Source organism: Pristiophorus japonicus, chromosome 9 (genome assembly GCF_044704955.1).
Source record: "Pristiophorus japonicus isolate sPriJap1 chromosome 9, sPriJap1.hap1, whole genome shotgun sequence".
In the NCBI taxonomy this organism is placed as follows: domain Eukaryota; kingdom Metazoa; phylum Chordata; class Chondrichthyes; family Pristiophoridae; genus Pristiophorus; species Pristiophorus japonicus.
Genome location: NC_091985.1, coordinates 29,086,117 through 29,099,943, shown reverse-complemented (window position 1 = coordinate 29,099,943; position 13,827 = coordinate 29,086,117). Strand labels below are relative to the sequence as shown.

At 46.7% G+C, this 13,827-nt stretch overlaps 1 protein-coding gene across 3 annotated transcripts in view; it reads right to left on the bottom strand.

Annotated features, from left to right (window-relative positions):
• akt3a (v-akt murine thymoma viral oncogene homolog 3a) overlaps window positions 1-13,827 on the bottom strand; it is a 493,259-nt gene that overhangs the window by 196,885 nt on the left and 282,547 nt on the right. The window lies entirely within an intron of this gene.

Here is a 13,827-nt window from a genome sequence, read left to right as displayed (position 1 = left end):
CTTCCTCTGTTCCAAAGAAAACAGACCGAGCATCTCCAATCTTTCCGCATAGCCAAAATTCTCCATCCAGGCAACATTCTTGTAAATCTCCTCTGCACCCTTTCCAGTGCAATCACACCTTTCGTGTAATGTGGTGACCAGAACCACACACACTACTCCAGTTGTGGCCTATACAGTGTGTTTTATACAGTTCAAGCATAACCTCCATGCTCTTATATTCCATTACTCGACTAATAAAGGCAAGTATTCCATATGCCTTCTTAACCACCTTAGCTACCTGGTCTGCTACCTTTAGAGATCAGTGGACCTGCATTCCAAGGTCCCTTTGTTCCTCTATATTTTTCAGTGTCAAACTATTTAATGTGTATTCCCTTGCCTTGTTAGACCTCCCCAAATGCATTACCTCACACTTATCTGGATTGAATTCCATTTGCACTGTTCCGCCCACCAGAGCAGTACATTGATATCTTCCTGCAGTCTGCAGCTTTCTTCTTCATTATCAACCACACAGCGTATTTGGTGTCATCTGCAAACTTCTTAATCATGCCCCAAACATTCAAGTTGAAGACATTGATATATAACCGCAAAAAGCAAGGGACCCAAGCACTGAGCCCTGTAGAACCCCATTGGACACAGCCTTGCACTCACAAAAATACCCATCAGCCATTACACTTTCCTTCCTGCTTCTGAGCCAATTTTGGTTCCAACTAGCCACTTTGCCCTGGATCCCACGGGCTTTTACTTTCGTGACCAGTCTGCCGTGTGGGACTTTATCAAATGCTTTCCTGAAATCCATATACGCTACATCATACATACTGCCCTCATCGACTCTCCTGGTTACCTCCTCGAAAAATTCAATCAAGTTCGTCAGACACGACATTCCCTTAATATGATCCACAATTACCCAACAAAGTGGAAAACTGCCCAGATATGTCCTGTCCACAAAAAACAGGACAAATTCAATCCGGCCAATTACTGCCCCATCAGTCTACTCTCAATCATCATCAATGTGATGGAAGGTGTCGTCGTCAGTGCTATTAAGCAACAGTTACCACAACCTACTCACCGATGCTCCGTTTCGGTTCCGCCAGGACCACTCAGCTCCAGACCTTAATACAGCCTTGGTCCAAAAATGGACAGAAGAGTTGAATTCTAGACGCGAGGTGAGAGTGACTGCCCTTAATATCTTGACAGCATATGACCAAGTGTGGCATCAAGGAGCCCTAGTAAAACTGAAGTCAATGGAAATCAAGGGGAAAACTCTCCACCGGCTGGAGTCATACCTAGCACAAAGGAAGATGGTTTGGTGGTTGGAGGTCAATCAGCACAGCCCCAGGACATCACGGCAGGAGTTCCTCAGGGCAGAACATAAGAACATAAGAATTAGGTCCAGGAGTAGGCCATCTAGCCCCTCGAGCCTGCTCCGCCACTCAACAAGATCATGGCTTATCTGGCCGTGGACTCAGCTCCACTTACCCGCCCGCTCCCCATAACCTTTAATTCCTTTGTTGGTTAAAAATCTATCTATCAGTGATTTGAATACATTCAATGAGCTAGCCTCAACTGCTTCCTTGGGCAGAGAATTCCACAGATTCACAACCCTCTGGGAGAAGAAATTCCTTCTCAACTCGGTTTTAAATTGGCTCCCCCGTATTTTGAGGCTGTGCCCCCTCGTTCTAGTCTCCCCGACCAGTCTGCCTCTCTGCCTCTATCTTGTCTATTCCTTTCATTATTTCAAATGTTTCGATAAGATCACCCCTCATCCTTCTGAACTCAACGAGTAAAGACCCAGTCTACTCAATCGATCATCATAAGGTAACCCCCTCATCTCCGGAATCAGCCTAGTGAATTGTCTCTGTACCCCCTCCAAAGCTAGTATATCCTTCCTTAAGTAAGGTGACCAGTACCATTCGCCTCAGATAATGGAGCAGTCCATGCCCACATGCAGCAAGACCTAGATGACATTCAGGCTTGGGCTGATAAGGGGCAAGTAACATTTGCCCCACACAAGTATCAGGAAAGATCCAACAAGCGAGAGTCTTACCACCACCCCATGACATTTAACAGCATTACCATCAATGAGTTCCCTGGTATCAACATCCTGAGGTCACCATTGATCGGAAACTTAACTGGACCAGCCTCACAAATAATGTGGCAACAAGAGCAGGTCAGAGGCTGGGTATTCTGCGGCAAGTGTCTCACTTCCCGACTCTCCAAAGCCTTTTCACTATCTACCAGGCACAAGTCAGGAGTGTGATGGAATACTCCCTACTTGCCTGGATGAGTGCAGCTCCAACAACACAAGAAGCTCGGCACCATCCAGGACAAAGCAGCCTGCTTGATTGGCACCCCATCCACCACCTTTAACATTCACTCCCTCCATCACCGGCGTACCATGGCGTTAGTATGTACCATCTCCAAGATGCACTGCAGCAACTCACCAAGGCTTCTTCGGCAGCAACTTCAAAACCCGCGACCACTACCACCTAAAAGGACAAGGGCAGCAGGCGCATGGGAACACCACCACCTCCACGTTCCCCTCCAAGTCACACACCATCCTGACTTGGAAGTATATTGCCATTCCTTCATCGTCACTGGGTCAAAATCCTGGAACTCCCTCCCTAACAGCACTGTGGGAGTACCTTCACCACATGGACTGCGGCGGTTCAAGAGGGTGGCTCATCACCTCCTTCTTCTTGGGCAGTCCCTCGGAGTCGAGGATGACTTGCTTCCGCACTAAACGTGAGTTCTCATGTGACTGATGAGTCTAATGTGAGTCCTAGAGTCTCTGTCACAGGTGGGGCAGACGGTGGTTGAAGGAGCGGGTGGGTGGGGTGCTTGGGTTGCCGTGCGCTCCTTCCGCTGTTTACGCTTGACTTCAGCTTGCTTTCGGCGTAGAGACTCGAGGTGTTTTGTGCCTTGCCGAATGCTTTTCCTGCACTTTGTGTGGTCTTGGGCCAGGGATTCCCAGGTGTCAGTGGGGATGTTGCACTTTTTCAAGGAGGCTTTGAGGGTGTCCTTGAAGCGCTTCCTCTGCCCACCTGGGGCACCGAGTAGAGTGCTTGTTTTGGGAGTCTCGTATCGGGCATGCGGACGACGTGGCCCGCCCAACGGAGCTGATCGAGCGTTGTCAGTGTTTTGATGCTGGCCTGAGCGAGAACACTGACGTTGGTGTGTCTATCCTGCCAATGGATTTGCAGGATCTTGCGGAAGCAGCGTTGGTGGTACTTCTCCAGTGCTTTGAGGTGCCTGCTTTACACAGTCCATGGGCTAGACTTTCCCGAGAGCCCCTCAACGTTCAATTGCCCGCCCAGAAAAACCGCTAACGTTTTTCAAGTAACGCTGGCGAGAATTTCCATAATTAAGTTAAAAATAATCGTCCGGTGAGAAAATAGATCTTGCACCAGTATTCTCAGCGGTTAAAGGAGAAACTAAGGGCGGAAATGGGCAGTTCTTAAAATATTTTTAAAACTTTATTCTGAGGCTGCGGTTGGGCCTAGGGAGGGGAGAAACCTTTTTTAAAAAATTCACTAAAAAGTTAAAAAAAACATTCCCAAGACATTTTTAAAGCGAATCGCCGTTTTACAATTAAAACAAAAATAAAGAACCTTTAACTTACCTTTCTTTGCAGAGTACTCACCTACTGCCATGTTTATGCAGCTTTCACAGGACGGTTCTTTCGGTGATCTGGATGTGCTTCCGTTGAGGCCAAACTTACGCCCTGGTGATTTTCTCGGCGGTTTGTTCCCCGGCAGGCGTTTTGAGATTTGGGCGGTAGAATTCAAAAACTTTCGCCGAGCGGTTTCTCTCCCAAAAACAGCTGTAACACCGAGAAAACCGCCGATAATGAAGGTGAAAGTTTAGCCCCATGTCTCTGAAGCATATAGGAGGGCGGGTATCACTACTGCTCTGTAGATCATGAGCTTGGTGTTGGGTTTGAGGTCCTGGTCTTCAAACACACTCTTCCTCAGGCGACCGAAGGCTGCACTGGCACACCACCATCTTCTCAAGGCCAATTAGAGATGGGCAATAAATGCTGGCCTTGCCAGCAACTCCCATATCAGGAACAATTTTTTTTTTTTAAATGGGAAACTGAGGGGGAAAACTCTCCATTGGCTGGAGGCATACCTAGCACAAAGGAAGATGGCTGTGGTTGTTGGACGCCAATCATCTGAGTTCCAGATCATTGCTGCAGGAGTTCCTCAGTTGCTTCATCAATGATCTTCCCTCCATCATAAGGTCAGAAGTTGGGGTGTTCGCTGAGGATTACACAGTGTTCAGTTCCATTCGCATCTCTTCAGATAATGAAGCAGTCCATGCCCGCATGCAGCAAGACCTGGACAACATTCAGGCTTGGGCTGATAAGTAGCAAGTAACATTTGCACCACACAAGTGGCAGACAATTACTAGCTCCAACAAGAGAGATGGTAATCACCTCTCTTTGACATTCAACGGAATTACCATCGCCGAATTCCCCATCATCAACATCCTGGGGGGTCCCCATTGACCAGAATCTTAACTGGACCAGCCATGTAAATACTGTGAGAGTAGGTCTGAGGCTAGGTATTCTGCGGCAAATTAATACTGTGGCTACAAGAGCAGCTCAGAGGCTAGGTATTCTGCAGCAAATGACCCACCGCCTGACTCCCCAAAGCCTTTTCAAGGCACAAGTCAGGAGTGTGATGGAACACTCTCCACTTGCTTGGATGTTTGTAGCTGCAACACTCAAGCAGCTGGGCATCATCCAGGACAAAGCTGCCAATTTGACTGACACCCCATCCACCACCTTAAACACTCACTCACTCAACCACCAGCGCACCGTGGCTGCAGTTTGTACCATCTACAAGATGCATTACAGCAACGCGCCAAGACTTCAACAGCACCTCTCAAAACCGTGACCTCTAGCACCCAGGTGGTCAAGGGCAGCAGGTGGATGGAAACACCACCACCTCCATGTTTCTCTCCAAGTTACAGACCAGCTTGATTTTGAAATATATCACTAGTTCCTTCATTGTCGCTGGGTGAAAATCCTGGAACGCCCTCCCCAACCGTACTGTGGGAGCATTTTCACCTCATGGACTGCAGTGGTTCAAGAAGGCGGATCACCACCACCTACTCAAGGTTTGGCCTTGCCAGCGACGCCCACATCACATGTATGAATAAAAAAAACAATTGGTGAGCTTGTAGGACAGGAACTGTAACTAGAAAATTGCTATTTAAGCTTGCCAGGATGCTGTGCCCAAATGACATCTGGACAAGAAAGGATAAAACTGCTGAACTGTCAGATGAGGATATAGTGAATCGAGGCACGTCAATGCTAGGGAACTCTTTAAACTTTATTCGGCTCACATATGGCAAAGATTAAAAAAATATTTCAACTGATTTTTTTTCAATCAATAATATTTTTGCTTTGGTTTAGAATTAAAACCACAGTATTTGGAAGGTTAGACTTTCCCTGCTGGAGTTCCTCACTGTAGAAATTTAATAGGCAAATTGATCTTTGAGAAAGAATCCCAGGGGATTGTTAGTTGACTATCTGAAATTTGCCAAATCCAGCAAAAATATTATGTGATCAACAAGATGGCAAAGATCTTGACTGAAAACGTGTATTCTGTAGTGGGAGCTTGTAACACACCAATGACTTATGTAGAATCCAGAAAAAAAGTGACAATGAGGGGCACATATAGCGAGTGGCACGTAAAATATACAATCTTTTGATCAGATGCGTAAACTTGGATTTATACCTGTAATTGTCTGCATATAGAAGGCCCACTCTGAAGGAGAACAGCCACCATTAGCAGGTTTAGGTGACATAAGCAAACAGTGGGCAGTGGGGAAATAAAACTACTGTACAAATTTGGGCTTCAGTAACATTACCATTTGGATTCCGAGAAACTGAATTGAGTTTTTACAGGTGCTGTGTTTAATTTACATTTGGGATAGTTTGGAACTGTGAAAACATGAAAAAGAACCAGAGCTTGTATGTAATTCTTTAATTTTTTAGCACTGTTTCAGGCTATATTTCCTGTGCACACGCACACCCAGTTCTGCTGATGTTTACTTCTTTAGATGCTGCTACGTGCTGTGGATTAAAGACAGCAGGTTACCTGGGAAGTAGCATTATAAACAAGTAATGCTTTTAAAAATAAAGTGAAGGAGGATTTCTTTTGTTCAAAGTACTCCTTTTTTTACACTAGATATATCGATGTCTTTTTGGGGGGGCAAAGAAAAAAGAATTTCATTGCTGCCACAGGGACCCTCAAGTAGGCCATTATGGTGACATCAATTATTATCTCCGAGTGTGTGATTGTAACCAGTGAAAGGCAAAAGGGAATGGGATTGCCGTCAGACTGACCAGAAGACGACCTTGGGACACCAAAATGCAAGCTAGCGATGCCAAACTTTTAGCAGTGTGTTATCCTGCTCGAAGGTCAATCATTACATCTCCCCACTCCCATTTTTTTTATTTGTTCCGGGATGGGGGCTTCGCTGGCAAGGCCAACATTTATTGCCCATCTCCAAATGCCTTCGAGAAGGTGGTGGTGAGCCGCCTTCTTGAACAGCTGCAGGTACTCCCACAGTGCTGTTAGGGAGGGAGTTCCAGGATTTTGACCCAGCGACGATGAAGGAACGGCGATATATTTCCAAGTCAGGATGGTGTGTAACTTGGAGGGGAACTTGCAGGTGCTGGTACTCCCATGTGCCTGCTGCCCTTGTCCTTCTCGGTGATCGCGGTCACGAGTTTGGGAGGTGCTGCCGAAAAAGCCTTGCCGAGTTGCTGCAGTGATTCTTATACATGGTAAACATTGTATCCATGGTGCGCCAGTAGTGAAGGGAGTGAATGTTGAAGGTGGTAGATGGGGTGCCAATAAAGTGGGGTGCTTTGTCCTGGATGGTGTATGGTGTGCCAGTGGTGAAGGGAGTGAATGTTGAAGGTGGTAGATGGGGTGCCAATAAAGTGGGGTGCTTTGTCCTGGATGGTGTTGAGCTTCTTGAGTGTTGTTGGAGCTGCACTCATCCAGGCAAGTGGAGAGTATTCCATCACACTCCTGCCTTGTGCCTTGTAGATGGTGGAAAGGCTTTGGGGAGTCAGGAGATAAGACACTCGATGCGGAATACCCAGCCTCTGACCTGCTCTACAGTAGTTATGTGGCTGGTCCAGTTAAGTTTCTGGTCAATGGTGACCCCCAGAATGATGATGGTGGGAGATTCGGCGATGGTAACCTCATTGAATGCCAAGGAGAGATGGTTACTATTTCTCTTGTTGGAGCTGGTCATTGTCTGGCACTTGTGTGGCACGAATGTTACTTGCCACTTATCAGCCCAAGCCTGAATGTCGTCCAGGTCTTACTGCATGTGGGCATGGACTGCTTCATTTTCTGGGGAGTTGCGAAACACAGTGCAATCATCAGCGAACAGTCCCACTTCTGACTTTAACATAGAGGGAAGGTCATTGATGAAGCAGCTAAAGATGGGTGGGCCTAGGACACTGCCCTAAGGAACTCCTGCAGCGATGTCCTGGGGCTGGGATGATTGACCTCTAACAACCACTACCATCTTCCTTTATGCTACGTTTGATTTCAGCCAGTGGAGAGTTTTCCCCCTGATTCCCATTGACTTCAATTGACTCCTTGATGCCACACTCTGTCAAGTGCTGCTTGATGTCAAGGGCAGTCACTCTCACCTCATCTCTCGAATTCAGCTCTTATGTCCATGTTTGTCCATGGACCAAGGCTGCAATGAGGTCTAGAGCCGAGTGGTCCTGACAGAACCCAAACTGAGCATTGATGAGCAGATTATTGGTCAGTAAGTGTCGCTTGATAGCACTGTCGACGACACCTTCCATCACTTTGCTGATGATTGAGAGTAGACTGATGGGGTGGTAAATGGCCGGACTGGATTTGTTCTGCTTTTTGCGGACAGGACACACTTGGGCAGTTTTCCACATTTTCGGGTAGATGTCAGTGTTGTAGCTGTACTGGAACAGATTAGCTAGAGGTGGAGCACAAGTCTTCAGCACGACAGTCGGGATGTTGTCGGGGCCCATAGCCTTTGCTGCATCCAGTGCGCTCAGCCATTTCTTGATATCACGGAAAGTGAATCAAATTGGCTGAAGACTGGCTTCTGTGATGGTGGGGACCTCAGGAGGAGGCCAATATGGATCATTCACTCAGCACTTTTGTTTGAAGATGGTTGCAAATGCTTAAGCCTTTTCTTTTGCACTTGTGTGCTAAGCTCCGCCATCATTGAGGATGGAGATATTCATGGAGCTCCTCCTCATTAGTTTAATTGTCCACCACCATTCACGACTGGATGTGACAGTCTGTTTATAGCATGCTGCTTCTGCTGCTTAGCATGCATGTAGTCCTGTGTTGCAGTTTCCCCAGGTTGGTAACTTACTTTTTGGTACGCCTGGTGCTGCTCCTGGCATGTTCTTCTGCACTCCTCATTAAACCAGGGTTGGTCCCCTGGCTTGATCGTAATAGTAGAGTGAGGGATATGCTGGGCCATGAGATTACAGATTGTGGTGGAATACAATTCTACTGCTGTTGATGATGGTCCACAATGCCTCATGGATGCCCAGTTTTGAGCTGCTAGATCAGTTCTTAATCTATCCCATTTAGCACGGTTGTAGTTCGATGTAGGGTGTGTCTTCAGTGTGAAGACGGGACTTTGTCTTTTGCAATTGAGTACACTGGGGCATTACCAGTAACAGGCATCACCACAAAGGTCAGCCGTGGCTCAGTTGGTAGCACTCGCCTCGAAGTCAGAAGGTTGCGAGTTCAAGTCCCACTCCAGAAATTTAAGCACAAAATCTAGGCTGACACTCCAGTGCAGTATTGTGAATGCTGTACCGTCCTTCGGATGAGACGTTAAACCAAATCAGGTGGACTTAAAAGAACCCATGGCACTATTTCGAAGAAGAGTAGGGATCCCCAGGTCCTGGCCAATATTTATCCCTCAATCAACATCACCAAAGAAATAGATTGTCACGTTATTACCACATTGCTGTTTGTGCAACATTTCCTACATTACAACAATAATTACACTTCAAAACTTCTTAATTGGCTGTAAAGCCCTGAAATTGTGAAAGGTGCTATATAAATGAAAATCTTTTTCTTTCAGGTGAATAGCAGAAAAGGTGACTGCTGGAGGGGATTCTTCAGATTGAAAAAAACAACTGTTGAGTATTATTTTCAATATAGTGTAAAAATATAAAAACTGCAAATATTAATAAAGAATCATCTTTTCTTCTCAATGTTACAATCCGAGTGGTTGGTTTTTATTTCTCCCTTTCCATTACCACAACAAAAGTTCTTTCCAACTTCTTCCTCCAAGTGTGTCAGGAAGTATGTCAACGGGTGCAGGTCTGGGATGACACATGGGAGACCTGGAACAATCAACGAGAAACTTGAAGGGAGTTGGAATCGAATCAGGCCTTTAATTATTTGAACTGTTCAGGAATTGCTCTTCCATATCCCATGACAGTGGAAGAGTTGCAGTGGCCTATAAAAGGCAGCGTTGCATAAAAATACACAGATTAGGCCAAGTGCATCAAATAAATTAAGGCATTGAGAATAAATTCGATAAAGGTAATGGTGGTGGTGGTGGGTGGGGGGCAATTGATGTGGTAGTTTTAAATGTGATCAAGGCACCAATTTAGAGAAATAAAACCTTTTTAAGTTTATATTGCATGATGATTTAGTTGCTTGATTTGTTGGAAACCTACAATGACAGACTAACAAAAGTTGTAAAAATACCATCAAAATATATCTGTTCCAAAAATCAGCATTTTCCTTCATCTTTTAATGGCAGCAGCACATAGTCATATCCTGGGATAGATCAAACCCTCGATAAAACATACGATGAGTGAGGTAAGCTAAACAGGGCAAGAATTACCAATTTGTCTTTCCAGTAGTGTATAAGGATATGATTCATTATCCAATTTGTCTTTCCAGTAGTGGGTATGATTCAGTTTTCGAAAAGTATGTCACCATCTTCTGCCTGCTCCCTGATGACATGCAGGCCGTGATCCTTACCAATGGATCCATCACAGACCCAATCCACGTCCGGACCAGGGTCAAGCAGGGCTGCCTGGATGTCATGCTTCATCAGTCATTGAAAATTGACATGCAGGTACAGCAGGCGGTGAAGAAGGCAAATGGTATGTTGGCCTTCATAGCTAGGGGATTTGAGTATAGGAGCAGGGAGGTCTTACTGCAGTTGTACAGGGCCTTAGTGAGGCCTCACCTGGAATATTGTGTACAGTTTTGGTCTCCTAATCTGAGGAAGGACGTTCTTGCTATTGAGGGAGTGCAGCGAAGATTCATCTGACTGATTCCCAGGATGGCGGGACTGACATATGAGGAGAGGCTGGATCAACTGGGCCTTTATACACTGGAGTTTAGGAGGATGAGAGGGGATCTCATAGAAACCTATAAGATTCTGACGGGACTGGACAGGATAGATGCGGGAAGAATGTTCCCGATGTTGGGGAAGTCCAGAACCAGGGGACACAGTCTTAGAATAAGGGGTAGACCATTTAGGACTGAGATGAGGAGAAACTTCTTCACTCAGAGAGTTGTTAACCTGTGGAATTCCCTGCCGCAGAGAGTTGTTAATGCCAGTTCATTGGATATATTCAAGAGGGAGTTAGATATGGCCCTTACGGCTAAAGGGATCAAGGGGTATGGAGAGAAAGCAGGAAAGAGGTACTGAGGGAATGATCAGCCATGATCTTATTGAATGGTGGTGCAGGCTCGAAGGGCCAAATGGCCTACTCCTACACCTATTTTCTATGTTTCTATGCGTCATCGCCCCAACTCTCTTCTCAATCTTCCTCGCTGCCAGGCTCCATCTCACATCGACAAGCTCCCCGCTGGAGTGGAACTAAACTACAGAACCAGTAGGAACCTATTCAACCTTCGCCGTCTCCAGGCCAGGTCCAAGACAACCCCAACCTCTGTCGTCGAGCTACAATATGCAGACGAATCCTGCGTCTGCACACATATTGAGGTTGAACTCCAGGACATAGTCGAAGTATTTACTGATGTGTACGAAAACATGGGCCTTATGCTAAACATCAGTAAGACAAAAGTCCTCCACCAGCCTGTCCTCGCTGCACAGCACTGCCCCCACAGTCATCAAGATCCATGGCGCGGCGCTGGACAACGTGGACCACTTCCCTTAGCTCGGGAGCCTCGTATCAACAAGAGCAGGCATTGACGATGCGATCCAACACTGCCTCCAGGCACCAGTGCAGCCTTCGGCCGCCTGAGGAAAAGAGTGTTTGAAGACCAGGCCCTCAAAACTACCACCAAGCTCATGGTCTACAGGGCTGTAGTAATATACCTGCTCTCCTGTAAGGCTCAGAAACATAGACCATGTACAGTAGACACCTCAAGTCGTTGGAGAAATATCACCAACGATGTCTCCGCAAGATCCTACAAATCCCCTGGGAGGACAGACACACCAACGTTAGCGTCCTCGACCAGGCCAACATCCCCAGCATTGAAGCACTGACCACACTTGATCAGCTCCGCTGGGCAGGCCACATAGTTCGCATGCCAGACACAAGACTCCCAAAGCAAGCGCTCTACTCAGAACTCCTTCACGGCAATCGAGCCAAAGGTGGGCAGCGGAAACGTTAAAGGACACCCTCAAAGCCTCCCTGATAAAAGTGCAACATCCCCACTGACACCTGGGAGTCCCTGGCCAAAGACCGCCCTAAGTGGAGGAAGTGCATCAGGGAGGGCGCTGAGCACTTCGAGTTGCGTCGCCGAGAGCATGCAGAAATCAAGCGCAGGCAGCGGAAAGAGCATGCGGCAAACCAGTCCCACCCACCCCTTCCCTCAACGACTATCTGTCCCACCTGTGACAGAGACTGTGGTTCTCATATTGGATTATACAGCCACCTAAGAACTCATGTTAAGAGTGGAAGCAAGTCTTCCTCGATTCCGAGGGACTGTCTATGATGATGATGATTCATTACACACCTTTCTCACTTTTTTGTTAAATTACTTACAAGAACAGTATTTTTAAAAAAGACCTAAAATAGATCTATATAGAATGGAGAAAATGTACCCAAAATTTTTTTAAAGCTAGCCTAGATTTCACGCAAATGTTTGTGCTATTTGACACATTGATTGAAATGTCCAATTACAATAAAGTTCTGCAGACCTTTTTAAAGGATAATCATTTTTGGGAAAAGCACAACATTTCAAAAGTCATATACATATTGGTATCGCTAATGTGCAGTAGCAGAATATAATGAGTATCAATCATTTCATAGAATTATACTGCATAGGAGACCATTCGGCCCATCGTGCCTGTGCCAGCTCTTTGAAAGAGCTGTCAAATTAGTCACCATGCCCCTATTCTTTCCACATTGCCCTGCAAATGTTTTCCTCTTCAAGTATATATCCAATTACCTATTGAATGTTACTACTGAATGTGCTGCCACTATCCTTTCAGGCATTACATTCCAGATCATAACAAAATGGCCACCGTGCTCCATGCTTTGTCTATGATTGGTTCCCTTGGAGGATAAGCTACACCCTGAAGTTTCACTGGAATGTGTAACTGGAACCGCCCATCCCAATGTCTCACTGACTTTGCAAATTGTAACTCGACCACTTTGACTTCCTGAAGCAACAGAGGACAGACCTCCACAGATGACGGCAAGAGCCAGCCGAAGTGCCTTACCCCAGTCCAAGTGCATGCCTTCCCCAGCCAAAGTGTCTTATCTCAGCCCAAGTACATCATTCCTCCAGCCGAAGTGCCTTACCCCAGTCCAAGTGCATGCCTCTTCCAGCCAAAGTGCCTTAACCCAGTCCAAGTGCATCCCTCCCCAGCCAAAGTGCCTTAACCCAGTCCAAGTACACCCCTCCCCAGCCAAAGTGCCTTAACCCAGTCCAAGTACATCACTCCCCCAGCCGAAGTGTCTTACCCCAGTCCAAGTGCATCCCTCCCCAGCCAAAGTGCTTTAACCCAGTCCAAGTATACCCCTCCCCAGCCAAAGTGCCTTAACCCAGTCCAAGTACATGCCTCCCCCAGCCGAAGTACCTTACCCCAGCGCAAGTGCATCCTTTCCCCCCCACCATAGATGGGACAGGCATTGTGTACGGATTGTTAACAGGTTTATTGGGTATGAAGTGAATAGTGACAGTGTCGTGACTTCTGGATATCATCCACTCTGACGATGTCCCTTGTAGGGGGTTGTAAGAACATGATCTGTCTTCTCTGAGTTCCCTCTCTCCCCTCCGATTCCCCCCCTCCCCATCCATGTCTCCCCCTCTCCCCCCAGCCTCTCTTGCTCTTGGCTCCTGGACCACCGCTCTCGGGCCCAGGACCGCTGTGGTGGGAGGGGCAGAAAAAAAAAGTCATGGCCTCAGGTCATGCTTCTCGGCACCACATGGATGGAATGAATCGGGCCGGGCCGGGGGGGGGGGCCGAGCATGACAGGGGCGGGGCAGGGCTTGTTGCATGTCTGTCAAAAAAAGTGCAGTATAGGCATTGGGGGGGAGGGGCTCAACAGACACCTGTCTGTCAAAAAAGGTGCAGGACATAAATAGCCTCTACAGGTACGACAGTATGCACAAGATGGGTCACTTCAGACTCCCATAATTCTGGTACTGATCAGACCTAAAATGCGCTGCTCACTCCATGACACACAACAGACTTGCACTACATTTCATTAGTAGTCAGTTAAAAAGAACTGTAAAAATATATACATGGAATCTGTTTACCATGAGACCATGATAAGAAAATTCTCACAACAAAAATGTTGACAGTATATTTTTCTTTAAACATTTCAATTGTGCCTGC